The sequence below is a fragment of the Schistocerca serialis genome, chromosome 11, assembly GCF_023864345.2.
Source record: "Schistocerca serialis cubense isolate TAMUIC-IGC-003099 chromosome 11, iqSchSeri2.2, whole genome shotgun sequence".
Classification (NCBI taxonomy): Eukaryota; Metazoa; Arthropoda; class Insecta; order Orthoptera; family Acrididae; genus Schistocerca; species Schistocerca serialis.
In genome coordinates, this window is record NC_064648.1 from 50,149,348 (window position 1) to 50,163,981 (window position 14,634).

Genomic DNA, 14,634 nt, shown 5'->3' on the forward strand with positions numbered 1-14,634 from the left:
ATATGATATGATGCTTTACCAATGAATGGAAAGCAGATATATTTCACAGAATTCTCAGGAGATATTTGAGCTAAATTGCTGTTTTATTTGGACTTAGAGCTATTTTTGTCCCTGTATTTCTTTTTAATTCTGTTGTGAAGTTTAGTGATAATGTCAGAGCTGTAACCATCATTATGGGTGATTAGTTTGATCGTTTTTAGTTCTTGTAGTTTATCTTCAGTGTCCAAATGGATTTTTTTCCCCATTCTGTTAAGTGTTACCCTATAATACACCATTTTATGTTGCTCAGGGTGACATGATTAGCTGCTGTTGTGGTATCCAATGTAGTGGGTTTTCTATATACTTTAAACTTATATTTACCATTGTATTTAATATTTTTTTTTATCCAAGAAATTTATGCCATTATCAGTTTCATGCTCAACAGTAAATTTTAGGTTTCGGTGGGATTTGTTAACCTCTTTTGAAAACTGATTAATTTCATCTACCATTTTACAAATAAGATAAGTGTGTCATCCACATAGTGTCTGTAATATACGACTTTTTTCTTTATTGTCATATTGGCATTGAAAAAGATGTTTCTAAATGATTTATGCAAATATTGGCTAGCAGACTAACTAGGCACCTGCCTATTGCAAGGCCATTTTCTTGTTCATAGAAATTGTTATTAAAGCTGAACTAGTTTTGAGACAGCACTAAGATTATAAGTTTGACTAGATCATAAATTTCTGGTATACTGATCTTTTTTATGTTTAATCATGTTATTTTTAATTACTGAGATTGTTTCTTTTGCCGGTACTTTTGTAAACAAGTCAACTATATCAAAGAATGTGAATGTGGCTATGTGTGGTATGGGAATGTCTTTGACATTTCCTGAAATCTCATGGCTATCGTTTTCACTAAAAATTATCTTCAAATGTAGAGGCCTTGGTGATCTCATTAAGTTTTTTTTTTTTATTTTCTTTTTTTTTTGTTGTAGTAAGGGCTCTTGAGGTCACAATCAGACATATAGGACAATGTTCTTTGTGAATCTATGATTGTGATCAAAGTCCTGAGGCTGGAGGGTACACTATTGTGCATTCAGATTTTTCAATAATTTTAGGTTTTGCTCAGTATTAATTTCTTTTATGTTACGTTCCTGAAAAAATCTAGTGTTTGTTTAGGTAATCGTCTTCATACGTTATCATTGCAGAGCTTTGTTCTCACTGAGTTTTTTTATTTATTTTTCTGAGATCAGTTGAGTCTTGTGAAAATTTGCATTGCGTCTTGTTTGTGTCTGTGTGTTCCTGGATTAACTTGTTTATTTCATTACCTACTGCATTTTTACTGCAATTATTTACCTTAGCTATCTCACATGCAATTTTGGTTTCAACAATTACTTCTTTAATGCTAATTTTTACTTGTTTTAGTTGTAATGTTATGTTTTGGGGCCTTGCTTAGCACATTTTTTTCAAAATTAATGAAACTAATAGTTCTGAAGTTGATAACTCTATCAAAGAAACAATCTTCATCAGATGATGGGTTTTTGTATGACTTCTTGCTTGAAATTAGGGCTTTTAATTTTCTCTTATGTCTTTGCGGTATGATATGATGTTTTGTCCTAACGAAAACATCAGTTTCATCTACAATGCATATGAAATGCACAGGAAACAGCAAGTTATTTCTTTCTAAACGAAGCACATATATCTGTCTGTTCAGAAGCTCTTTCTGTTTGTACTGAGCTCTCATTTCACTATGTAGCCAACACAGTTCACAGTTCACACTTTACATTTGCTAGATACGCAGTTTTACTGACGTTCTTGACGTTCACTTTGATATATTTTGGAATGACTCTTTCAGCAAGACACTTTTGCTAAATGCTACAGTAAGTATTACTTTCATTAGCTGAAGCTTGCACTTTTCACAAATCATGCACAGTTCTCCTTACCTGGTGGCATAGTAACAAAATTATTTTATCCACCTTGGTGAGAGAACACCGCAGCTGTTTTCGTAAATTATACTGTGGGAGTAGCATTGACTTTTATGGAAGTTTTACATTTGTGACCTGAAGTATAACAATGTTTCTGTGATTGCATACTTTACAAAAGGTTTTACATATGCATCTTAAAGATAACCTAGTTATTGTGATTATTGTGATTACTTAGATATGTTCCATAAATTGTACTTTAGTATTTTAAACAAAGTGATTGTGGCTAATAATGGGTACAATCAGAATATGATCGATTACTTGTTCAGTAAGAAAACTTTCCAAAACTGTTCGACCTTCCCACTGATAACAAAGAAGCTAAAAACTTTATTTCCATTCTTTTCTTGGGTAATATACTGTATAGGATAAAACATCTTCTAAGGAAAAAATATAACTGTAACGTCTCCTCCTCTACGGATAACAGTTTAAAAAGAAATCTTGTACATTCAGTAGAGATTGCCAGCGATTGGTTTTCCAATTCAGGTGTTTACAAACTAACCTGTAATAACTGTCCTTCATATTATATTGGTCAAACAGGCAGAACTGTGAAAACAAGATATAAAGAACACCTATTAGGTGAGAAAGGAGCGAATATACATAGCTCTACTTTTGCTGAACGCCTCTTGATAGCCGGTCATACGCCTAAACAGTTAGAAGACACTGTTATCCTACACAGAGAAGTCAAAGGGCATAGATTAGATCTGCGGGAAGAATTACAAATTTTCAAACATCTAGAGCTCAAGGACGGTAATATACTGAACAACCAGTTGAACCTTGCTTGTAGACAATTTTTTGAAGGCTTTAAACCTGTACTGTTTATGGTATAACATTAATGCTGGTAACCTTAGTGGTCTATCTCCTCAGGAAGCTATGATGCACCTTCAATGCTTTAAGCTCACTACCCTTTATGTAATGTGGTTTTCTCACAATGTATGGTTGCCACTACATCGGCCCTTATGTGATTTTGTCTGGCTTTAAAATGTTGGTTCCCTGCAAATGTGTATTAACTGTATTGTGTACCAGGATTCCTAATTCTGTCTTAAGAGCCATTATTGTCAATTTTAAAGTTCTGACACATATACTGTTTGTGGGCTTCACTAATATAGTAATGTAATTTTTATATTTTGGCTGTATATGCCACTGTGCGTAATTCTCTTGGCGTAAGCACCACATGCCTTTTTGATGTATAACTACATTAATTGTACCAATGCTCCCATACTGTTATAACAGGAGTGTTAAATGCCTTCCTTCCTTTCATTGTTATTTTATCTAAGGACGTTATTAATACTGATAATTAACAAGTTGCCTTTGTACGTCAATTGGCACATGGTTTGCGCCATGAGCGCCACCTGCCCTGGTCGCAGAGCAACTACGCTCGCCTATTACACTCAGTCGGTTGGGAGCTCTGCAAGATCCATATACTAATTTATATTTGCGTGACAAACCCTAATTCTAGGGCCATATTTCAATTTTGACAAATGAATCTATGTCGACATTTGTAAAAACGGTGATGGTACATTAGTCCTTACTAATGTAAAATTGTAAGTACCAGTTGTCGGTCTCATATTTCTGTAATGCAAGAGCTCTCTAATTTATGTTAAAATCTATACTTGACTTAAGTCTCATACTTTTCTAATGTAAGGTATGATGTTCATTGTCCTTAGGCCACCTTCTGAAGAAGACAAATTTATATTTGTCGAAACCTAGGTAAAGAATTCTTTATCCATTGCAACTGGTCGGCTGTTTATAGTTTTATTAATTGTACTTTACATATTATAAGATGAAGGTCTGATCACTCTTTTACAATCCACGTTGAACAATGCTAATGTAAACAAATGTATCCACCATCTTATATTTAGTTCATTGACCAACATGAAATGTAAAAGAAAATCAAACCTCTGCCTTATAATATGTAACAGAGAGCTCTTCATGAAGTAAACACAATATATAGAACATATATACATGTAAATTTATGCAATCATAAAAACTTTGAAATATTTTAGAACACAAATGTACAACCTTTCATAAATTAAGCAATCACTAAAACTATGTTCTATTTTAGGACACAAATGTAAAACTTCTAAAGAAGTCAATGCTACACACCTGATGATGGGCTAAGGCCTGAAATTAGTGCTGGCACAATTTTAAAAAAATCTTGTGGCTGGTTGAAGTATTTCTCCCAAAGTGTAATTTATGAAACCAGATGTGGTGTTCTCTAGCCAAAAGTGGATAAAATACTACCTAATTGAAATACTTCCAATAATGTGCTAGTGGCACAGGATTTTCTCAGGCACTGATTTTCTTTCTATTGTGGTTTTTGCTAACTCATCCCACAATCATTTGAATTCCATGTTGTGTTGAGTAGCCTAATTCCCCAGAAAGTTTGATATTATCCAAGTTCTTTGCCTTTTCTCAAAATTTCTGTTCTAGTAATTCTTCACCTTTTTCCTCCAAACTGGTAAGTGTATCTCGTGAACAAATTGGTTCACCATTTTCACACCACTGTTCTAATAGTTTGATGTCACCTTGTGCCTTTGAGATTGGATCCTTTACATATTTGCAAACCTTCTCAGTCAAATCACATACATGCTCTCCAATGATGTGTAATTCTTTAATATGACCATGTATTTCAAACCTCACCAAATCACACTGCCATAAAATTTCAGTGTGTATCTCCTCTGTTAATGCTGACAGTTTTTCATCTAATTGATTACCTAGCCTCATCTCAAGGTATGATTTCAGAATCTCACAAGTTTCCCGAATCTATTTCTTTAGCTCTTCTACTAATTTTGCATTACTATTTTCTGGCATAGTTGTACTCCCTTGTTTTTGAAGCATTTTACTATTAAGGTGATTGCCTTGAGCCATAATATTATGTTTTACTATTACAACTTCACAAGAAAAACTGCTATCTTCATTCCCTGTCCATCAGGGGTTATTTTTCTAGTCATTCACTTCCTGTGGGTCTGTAAAGTCATGGTGCAGTTATGAACGCTTGTTGTGGCTAACAGAAGCCAAATGAAAGATAGGAAATTGCACTACACTGGACAGTATAGCAAAGAGTTTCTGTAGTACGATGTTCAATGAAGTGTGTGTATGTAAGTCATGAAGCAACCCAACAAACTGGTTACCAGTAGCAGCTGATCAGGCCATGTCAGTCGAGATGTTGATGATACAAAGAAAAGTTTAGTGTACTTCGTAGCTTGCTTAATCCGAATCCGTGAACGATGTTCAACTTGAATATCACCACATGTACAACAAAGAGCAACCACTTATAAAAAACCATTAATTGGTGGGATACCCAGTTAAAGGAGACTGGCAGTTTGTTGATGAACCATGTTCTGGTAGGCATTCACTACGCCCTGAGTCCGTAGAAGCTGTACAAGTTAGCTAACTATTGAGAACCAAAAATCTGGTGTGTCTAGCAGTGATAATTAGACCTAAAAAAAAGATCAGTTCATAAGGTCTGAAAAAAAAAGATCAACTTTTTAGGGTTACAAATTGTGGTTGTTGCACAGTATCAAACTGACTGATAGGTCCAAATGATTGAAGTTAATTACAGAATGCTTGATGAGATCGATTATGATGAACAATTTATGAAGGAAATTGTGTAAAGCAATGAGGCACATTCCATGTCTGTCATATTCATCACTGTTCATCAAAATATGGGCTTCAGAAAATCCTTGTTCCTAGGCTGAACACAAGGTCAACACACGGTGTGCCCTGATGCGTATGTTTTAGGCCAATTTTTCTACGTGGAGCAGACTATGATGTCAACAAGTACCTTGACATGTTGCATTGAATGCAGTGGCAGTGCCACAATTTCCAGAAGGTATCGTGTTTGAACATAATGGCGCTCCTCCACACTACATCAACAATGTTCGCAAATTTTTGGATACAGAATTTTCCCCCACAATGAATAAGAAGGGGTGGTTGTAACTCATGACCACCATGATCCTGGAGCTAATATCATTAGAATTTTACTTTTGGGGTTATGTGAAGCAACGTGTGTACAGTGAATGTATCAACAACATTAATCACAGAATCGCAGATGCTATTCGCTCTGTTACACCAGATGCCCATACACGTGTGGTAAGAGCTAGTATATATCATTTAGATGTATGTGGTGCAACAAATGGAAGCCACATAGAACTGCACCAAACATGTATCCACACTTGGAAAGTTCGTCTTTCACTTTCATCTCATATCACACTTCTACCTCATTTCACTACATTTCTGTGACCAATTAAAACTGCACTATGACTTTACAGACACACTGTATCTTCTATTTACCAAATTTAATATCACTTTTCCATTATAGTACTCCCTGCACAAAGTCACTTCATTTAATGTAGCAAACATCAACATTTAATTTCTTTACTCTATTCACCAAAACAAACAAATTTACCTTAAAATATATTAACCACAGCCCACCCTAAGATAAGAACTGTGTGCTGGTGATGAGTTGCGTGCTGGTGTGCTGCAGACACATCACATCAAGCAGCTGTCACAGGCTGCTGTTGTAGCGTGGCTGGCAACCAAAAACTGTGTGGTGCCGTAGGCTGCATGCCGAGTCGAGAGGCGGACACAATGTTAGTAGAGTGCCATCCTCTCACCATTCTTCTTCACGGAACTCACCACAACATCTTCCTTATCATAACACAAACTGTATAAGGATTGTAGACCTTTTTCTTCTGTCACACATTTACAATCCTTAGCGATGGACTTTTGTTACTATGATCAACTGTGCTCTTCTGTTTAACCTTTATCAGCACCCTTCTTTTACTTCCCAAATTCTTGGCAATTTGTTCTCCCCTATTTCTTTACCAATTCTTCTTATCTGTTTATACCACGTGTCTACAGCTAGATGTTCCATTGTTGATGGCAGTTGCCCTTGGCAACTGTACTTCTCCTTGAATATAAAAGGAAAATCTTTTTAAATTGATGTTCTTTTTTGATTTTCCACTCTCCCACTACCATATTTCCTTTCTCCTGGCCTATATTGTCAACATATGCAACTTGGTTTGGGTCTTAGTTTGTCCTCAGACTGGATGTGTGAGTATCATGTTGACACACAGGGAGGTTCACACACAAGGGCTATAGAAGTTTCTTTACTCCTTGAATTCCATATATGCTCACACAACAAAACTTCTCTGAATATACAGTCACCTATATTATTTATTACAGGATTCACAGCTGGTCCTGCTATTCACTTCCAGCTTCTCTTCTTCTTTGTGCCTTGATGGGGACCCCTACTTCGACAATTTAAGAAATACACTGAAACAGAGGTCAATTCTGATCTAGCACCTCAAACACCTCTTTCCACTTAAAACTTATATTCTCTCATCTGTTAAGAATACAACTTGGTCATATTACATCATCCAGTCTTGCAGACCTCAATTTAAATATTTGCCTCCACCTCAAGTACTTGTTCCATAGCAAGATCAACAGCAAGAAGAACAAGAACAACTGGAGAAGATATCAAAGATACATTTTTACGTTTTTAATTCAAGTCTTATGTTTTCTCCATGAACATTTATCATGACACTTTCCACTTGTGGCTGCACAGAACAACATACACCCACTACAGCAATCCACTTCCACCAGACGGGCAGCTCTGCACAAACAGAAAGCCTAGCGGCAGTCTACAGCTCTCAATCATTCTCCCTTAATTTAAAACTTTTCTCTTTATTCACATGGATATTTTCATCTCTTGCAGAGCCTAAGAGATGTACATTGGCATTTTCCATTCTAAATGACACGTAACACTAACAGTAGCACTATCTCCATTTGCCTACATGTTCTTTTTTATTATTTCTTTTTTCGTGCCATTATTAATTGCCACTGGGAAAGAGATCAGTACATGTCAAGCATGTCTGACAAACATATCACTAACAAAATATTTCATTGAGACCTGTAAAGATAAACCAAGCAGCACGAAATGGCTAACATGTACTAATATTTTTGCCAGTTGCATTTGGTAATGGCTCAAAAGCCTAAATTTGGGAAATAATGAAAAAACACACAGGCAGATGGTGGCAGTGTCATCATTTTAAAACTTTATTATAACTTTGGTACAAGTGTTGAAAACTGAACAACTATAAGCTGTTTGAGTGTTCCAAGAAGAACCCAAAGAAACAGAAGTTGTTTGTTTACAAAGCACTTTCACTTTGAAGAAAACGGTCGCTTACTCCTTTGGTTACAGTGTAAATATTGTAACCTTTGCATTCTACAAACAATTAATGCTGCAGAAAAAAACAAATTGCTACTTACCATAAAGAAGACACATTAACTTGCATATTAATTATGCCTGTCTGCAACTTAACGTGTCTCCTTTACAGTGAGTAGCAATCTACCTTTTCCTAAATTGTTCATATTCCTACCTGGAGTTTCCATTCTTTAATTAGTTCCAAATGGAATACAAGAACTTATATGCCACAAGTCATCAAAGCAATCAGGAAAAACCACAGAATAATAGCCAGAAATATTTTAATAATTGTGGCATTTCAGCCGTGAAATTGATAATTCAATACTTTTTACATCACCAAACATCGTTAATATCAAATATGCAAGACCAAAGGGAATTAAAAATTCCATCAAGTTGCTAAAAGCAGCAATATTTTTCCATGACAGTGTTTCTAGCAGATTAGTAAAATCTTGTGAAAGGTTGATACAATTAACCTTGAGCCGTATTCATAATCAGTCCTTAACTCAAACAAAATTTGCTAAATACTTTTGAGTTTCACATGTAGCAGCCACCATATACCCTTATGAATGAAAACCTAGCAGAACTAAAAACAACCAAAATAATCCTGCTGGTATATTTTGTGACCTTACTGAAGCCTTTTACGTAACTAAATGGTTCAAGTTTGTGGAACAAATCTGCAAATTTACTTCACAATGAATTGCTAACTGCATGTTCAAAAATGGTTCAAATGGCTCTAAGCATTATGGGACTTGACATCTGAGGTCATCAGACCCCTAGACTTAGAACTACTTAAGCCTAACTAACCTAAGGACATCACACACATCCACGCCTGAGGCAGGATTCGAACCTGCGACCATAGCAGCTGCGTGGTTCCGGACTGAAGTGCCTAGAACCGCTCGGCCACAGCGGGCGGCCTATATGTTCTAAGGTGAGTTTTCAGCTTCAAAGGACCTGATGACAAGTCATATACTACTTAATCACAAAAGAGAGAAATATGAAATCAGTTAAATATCAATGTAATCTACATTTTGAACGTGACAAAAGGCAGTCATTGTAAGCAACATGTAAGAAACAAGAGAAATTTCAAACATGCTTACTTGTTCTCCACAGATCTCTGAATGCAGAGATCAAGTTCATCTGTTAAAACACACCACCATCTTTCAAAGGTCATCACTTTCTGGAATTAGAGGAAAGATAAGTCTTAATTATTGCATAAAGTATATCATTGATCTAAGTTTTATTTATACAGTGATCATTTCTTACTCGTGCAATTAGTTGCACAACCAGGTCTCTTTTCTTTGCTGCACTAAATGGATGGAATAATTGTACTGAGATAATCAGAGTTGGTTTAAGGCCAAAGTGACTCAAGTGACCATTTGCAGCACTGTTGGTGCTGGTCATGCAAAATTTATAAACAAGGTGTCTCATAATAAGTAGCAAAAATAATCAGTTTCTATGCTCACTAGATTTAGATTTATTTTTAAAGGTCTTACCAAGCTATGGTAAGTAATGTACGAGGCAAGGAGTGAAAGGAAGAGGGGTGATACAAGGTGAGGAGGGGAGGGGGGTGCTAAATGTTATGCCACTTGCGTGGGAAAATGTTTTTGAAATAGCACTGTAGATAACACATATGAATAAACAAAATTGGAGCATTATTTTACAATGTTTTCAGTGCAGTGCTCCCCCCCCCCCCCCCCCCCACACACACACTTTTTCACTAGAACCCCCCCCCCCCCCACACACACACACACTTTTTCACTAACACACAATATTTTGTATAAATGAATTTTCTTACCGGAATGCAACAAATTGAAAAAAAAGTGTTATTTCTTCTTCTTAAAACATTCAAACAAAAAAATGGTCTATTTACTAACACACTCCTTTACTTTTATCTTGTACACTCAGGGTGGCTACATAAACATGCTATTTACAGAACTCTTTTTTGAACTATGACATCCCTCAGATATTGACTGTAACCTGCATAGGACTGAGAGCTTCATAAAAAACAGATGGCGTTCTTCCTAGTTCCCGCCAGTTACGAAACTGCTGAGCAGGTGATAGTATGAAGCATGAAGGCTTTCTGCTACAACTGTGGGGAATGTGTCAAAAAAACATAGCTACAATTAAATTGCAAAATAAGTAAGTATCTTTTATAGCAAATTGTTTGCCTTTTAAGCAAACTTAGTCTAAATCAATCACAATGGCACACACATTGATGTATGAATAGCCACATAAAGCAACAAAATTACTATCCTAGAAGCTGTCCTGTTTTGGAAACCATTAACAACGCGCTATCTCAATAAAAGCGATTTTCCTTGTGGCAATCAGCATAGGATGGTTTTTGAAAGTAGTGATAAAATAATCTGGTATTTGTGATCAAACAATTTGGTATGTGGAATATCAGCTCCTACAGAAACTGTGTACCTCTTTTTACTGAAAACACCACAATTGCAACCACAAAAGCAATGGGGTAAATTTTGTCTTGGTGCCATCTTACAAGATTCGGGAGTGGGTCAAGAGGCAGGAAACTGCTTGATAAAATGGAAGAAAATAACATCTAAGGCCTAAGATGTAACTTCCAAATGCTTCAGGATAATGTGTCAGACTTAGTTACATTTTACATGAACAATGAATAACATGGGAAGGCTATATTGCTATTCATCATATAGAGGCAGCATTGAGTTACATTTTTTACAAACAATGAATAACATTAATATGGGAAGAATATATTGCTATTCATCACATAGAGGCTGTGTTGAGCCACAGAGAGGCAAAATGAGAAGCCTGCTAAAATATTAAAGCTTCCAGACAAAGTCCTTCTGCATTAAAACACACACATACACACACATATTCACCCTAGCATAGCTCGCACACACATGACCACTGCCTCAGAGCACTAGAGTTCAACTGCGACTGTGACTGCATCTGCGTCTGATGAAACAGCAATCTGCTCGGATGGGGCGGTGTATGAAGACGTAGGTTGTGGAAGGGAGAGGGCGGAGTATCAGGTTACGGGTGGGGTGGTGCTGGTGCTGCCTGTGAGACTATCCAAGTGGGTTGCTAGGAGCAGCATCAAGAGACTGTGCTGGAAGAGTGTGGAAATGGGGAGGAGGAAAGGGAGGGTACAGAAGAGGGAAAGAACTTCTAGGTGCATTGGCAAGATAAGTATTGCAGTGGGAGCTGGGAAGGGGGTAGGCAGGTGGAAGAATGGAAGGTGGAGGCGAGGGGGGATTTATGAACAATGGATATATTGTAGGAAGATTTCTCTGCTTGTTAGCCTGTTAGTAGTCATGCCCATGTAGAATGCGGCACAGTGGTTGTAACTAAGTTTGTAGATCTCACAGCTGCTTACACAGGTGGTCCTGCCTTGGATGGGGTAAGAGAGGCCAGAGATATGATTGTAGTAGGTGGTAACAGAAGGATGTATGGGACAGGTCTTGCATCTGAGTCTATTGCATAGATATGAGGCATGTACCAAGGAGTTGGGAACTGTGGCAGGCTAGGGATGGACAAGTATATTTCATATGTTGGGTGGGTGGTGGAATATCACTGTGGGAGGGATGGGGAGGATATTTGTCATTTCAGTTTTGACTGTTTCCCGACCTGTCCTAAAATATCCTCACTACTGTCTTCCCCAACCCTCCCATAATGATATCTTGTTGTCCACCAGTCCTAGACAATACTCTTATCCATCACTACTCCTCTCTTGCTCCTAGCCCCTTGCATCAAGGCTTATATCCCTGCAACAGACCCAGAAGCCATATCTACTCCAGTCCTATCACTGGCATTCCCTATTTGATCAAAGACAGCGCCACCTGTGAAAACAACCATACGATCTACCAAATAAGCGGTAACATCTGTGGCACATTCTATGTGGGCACGACCACTAACAAGCTATCTGTTTGCGTGAAAAAGCTACTTTGTAAAAGGGGAGAAAGGGATAATGTGACCAATTTTAGACCTATTTCTATGCCAACAGTGTTTGCTTAAGTTACTGAAAAGGCTGTGTATGTAAGGATAATTGATCATTTTATTTCACATAATTTGCTATCAAATGTCCAGATCAGTTTTAGAAGCGGTTTAACAACTGAAAATGCTATATTCTCTTTTCTCTGTGAGGTACTGGATGGATTAAACAAATGGTTTCGAGCACTAGCCATCTTTTTTTAATCAACTAAGGTGTTCAGTTGTGTTGATCACAAAATATTGATACAGAAGTTAGACCAGAATTCAGGTAGTAGCTCACAGTTGGTTCACTTCTTCCCCAACCCCTACCCTACTATCCCTCCCACTCCTCAACCTGTGCCGCCTCCTTTTACCTGTCACTCACTTCAGCAGTTGTTGCTCATGTCAAACAGTCACAGTCGGGCCTTAATAGCCACAGGCAGTAGCCGTGTGTGTGTGTGTGTGTGTGTGTGTGTGTGTGTGTGTGTGTGTGTGTGTGAGAGAGAGAGAGAGAGAGAGAGAGAGAGAGAGAGAGAGAGAGAGAGACAGAGTTCTACTTCCGAGGAAGGACTTTGTCGGAGATTGTGCATACTTCCAGTGTCCTTTTCATTGTGCCGGCCCACAACTCGATGACTCTTCTACGTTACGAGTAGAAATCTATCCTCTATATTATTGTTCTTACATCCTGGACCTTCCATTGATCAATCAATAATATTTGTAACTATACAAGCTCTCAGGTAATGTAATTACCATTAACAAAAAGTTATATCAAATGAGTATGTGAAGCAACTACCAGACCACATTAAATGAAACAACTGAACACATACACTTGACAGCACAGAAAGTTCCCCACCCCTCAGAATTCTAAGCCTTGTCGTATGCATGATTTGACAACACAGGATGCAGACACTGTAAGATGTAGACGTTGTCTTTCACTTGAGTTGTTAGAGTGTTGTACCACTCGTGGTCTAGTGGTAAATGTCATGCAATGTAGATGCAAAGTTGTACGCTCCAGTCTATTCATTCCTTTATTTTTTAACTGCAGTTTGACTGCCTGCTAAAAGTGTGAACCTGATGAAACCTCAAAGGTAATCTGCTTCACTTTCTAACCACACAGTAATAACAAAAGAGCCTTTGGCTGCATCAAGATCACAACAGTTTATGCTTAAATGTTTCCTCACCCTACATAACCACTGCAACCCAGCTGCTGACCACCAGGCATCTGACAATGGTTGTAGTCCGAACTGATGAATGTGGTGCATCTGCGTTTGGAGTACATTTATGCTCTCACACTGATAAGCATGAAATTATTTATTAGCATAGTTGGATTTTCTGCAGTAAATAACTTTAGTAAACCAAGTGAACATGGAGCTACACAAAAGGTATGAGTGTATTTATCAACTGTAATTTTCTAATTTAAAATTCTAGTATTTGACTTGCAGTTATGAATTGGATTTTTCATAATTTGATCTTTTTAACATTGTTTATGCATTATAAACTAAGTAGCACGAGGAAGATATCTAATATATGTGACGTACTGTTTGCTGTGGGTTTAACAGAGGGGTGAATGCACCTTGAAGCATTTGTGTGAAGTGTGGAACGATATTAGGAAAACCACATCAGAAAAGCATTTTCTTGTTTCTTTCATTCTGGCATGAATGAATTTCCACATTCATGAAGTTTCAATAATTGACATACATGATGAACTATTACCATTTAACTTTCGTGCAACATTTGCATTGAACTGCCAAAGTTAAGAAGTCAATAGCAGAAGTACAACATGCCACAATTAACAGCAACAAAAATCAAACTGGTGTCTATTACCGCATTTTGGTTTCAGTGTCATCAGTTCACTCATAAAGCTTCCCTATGCCACAGCTATCAACATTGAGAAGATGCTGTTATAAAAGACATGGCAAATATTGAGGCTCATTCACCTGTCAGTTAACCCCAAAATAAAAAATATGTCTGAAGTGTTAGACCCTTTCCTCTTGCATCTATTTCATAACACTTAAACAATATTTATAAGATTCAACTACACACAATCCAGTTCAAAACTACACATCAAATACTGGAAGTTCAAATAAGAAAATGGCAACTGATAAATATATTCACAATAACCTACACATGTGTAACTGCATGGTGTCCACCCCATTTATCAAAGTTATTTCATGCGGAGAATCAAACTACACAAAGAAACAATTTAAATGCGAGAGCAGCAAGGTGCCAAAAATACATCGCAATGAGCTCAACTGGTCAGATGGTGGCTGGCATCAAGAGACCAGTGGCAGATGGCTGGTTGCTGCTCTATGGAAAGAAAACTCTTGACTATAATCTATTCCGATCTTGATGCAGCCATGAGCTCTTGCACAGAAGATTAGAAAGTGAAGCAAATTATCCCTGAGTTTCTATCAGACTGATACATTAAGTACACAGCCGAAATGTGGTTAACAAATAAAAGAATGAGAGGACTTAAACTCTCAACTATGCATCTACATTGCGCGACATTTACTACCAG

The 14,634-nt window shown here is 37.2% G+C and overlaps 1 protein-coding gene across 5 annotated transcripts in view; it reads right to left on the bottom strand.

The window, feature by feature from the left end:
• Positions 1–14,634, bottom strand: part of LOC126426993 (uncharacterized) — a 229,065-nt gene that overhangs the window by 142,443 nt on the left and 71,988 nt on the right. For 3 of the 5 annotated variants that reach the window (XR_007576477.1, XR_007576478.1, XM_050089151.1), the window contains exon 4: positions 9,269–9,348. The gene's annotated coding sequence lies outside the window, so the exon portion shown is untranslated. Of the gene's footprint in view, positions 1–8,597; positions 9,123–9,268; positions 9,349–14,634 lie in introns of those variants that run through there. The other 2 variants (XR_007576475.1, XR_007576476.1) reach the window with 1 other exon arrangement.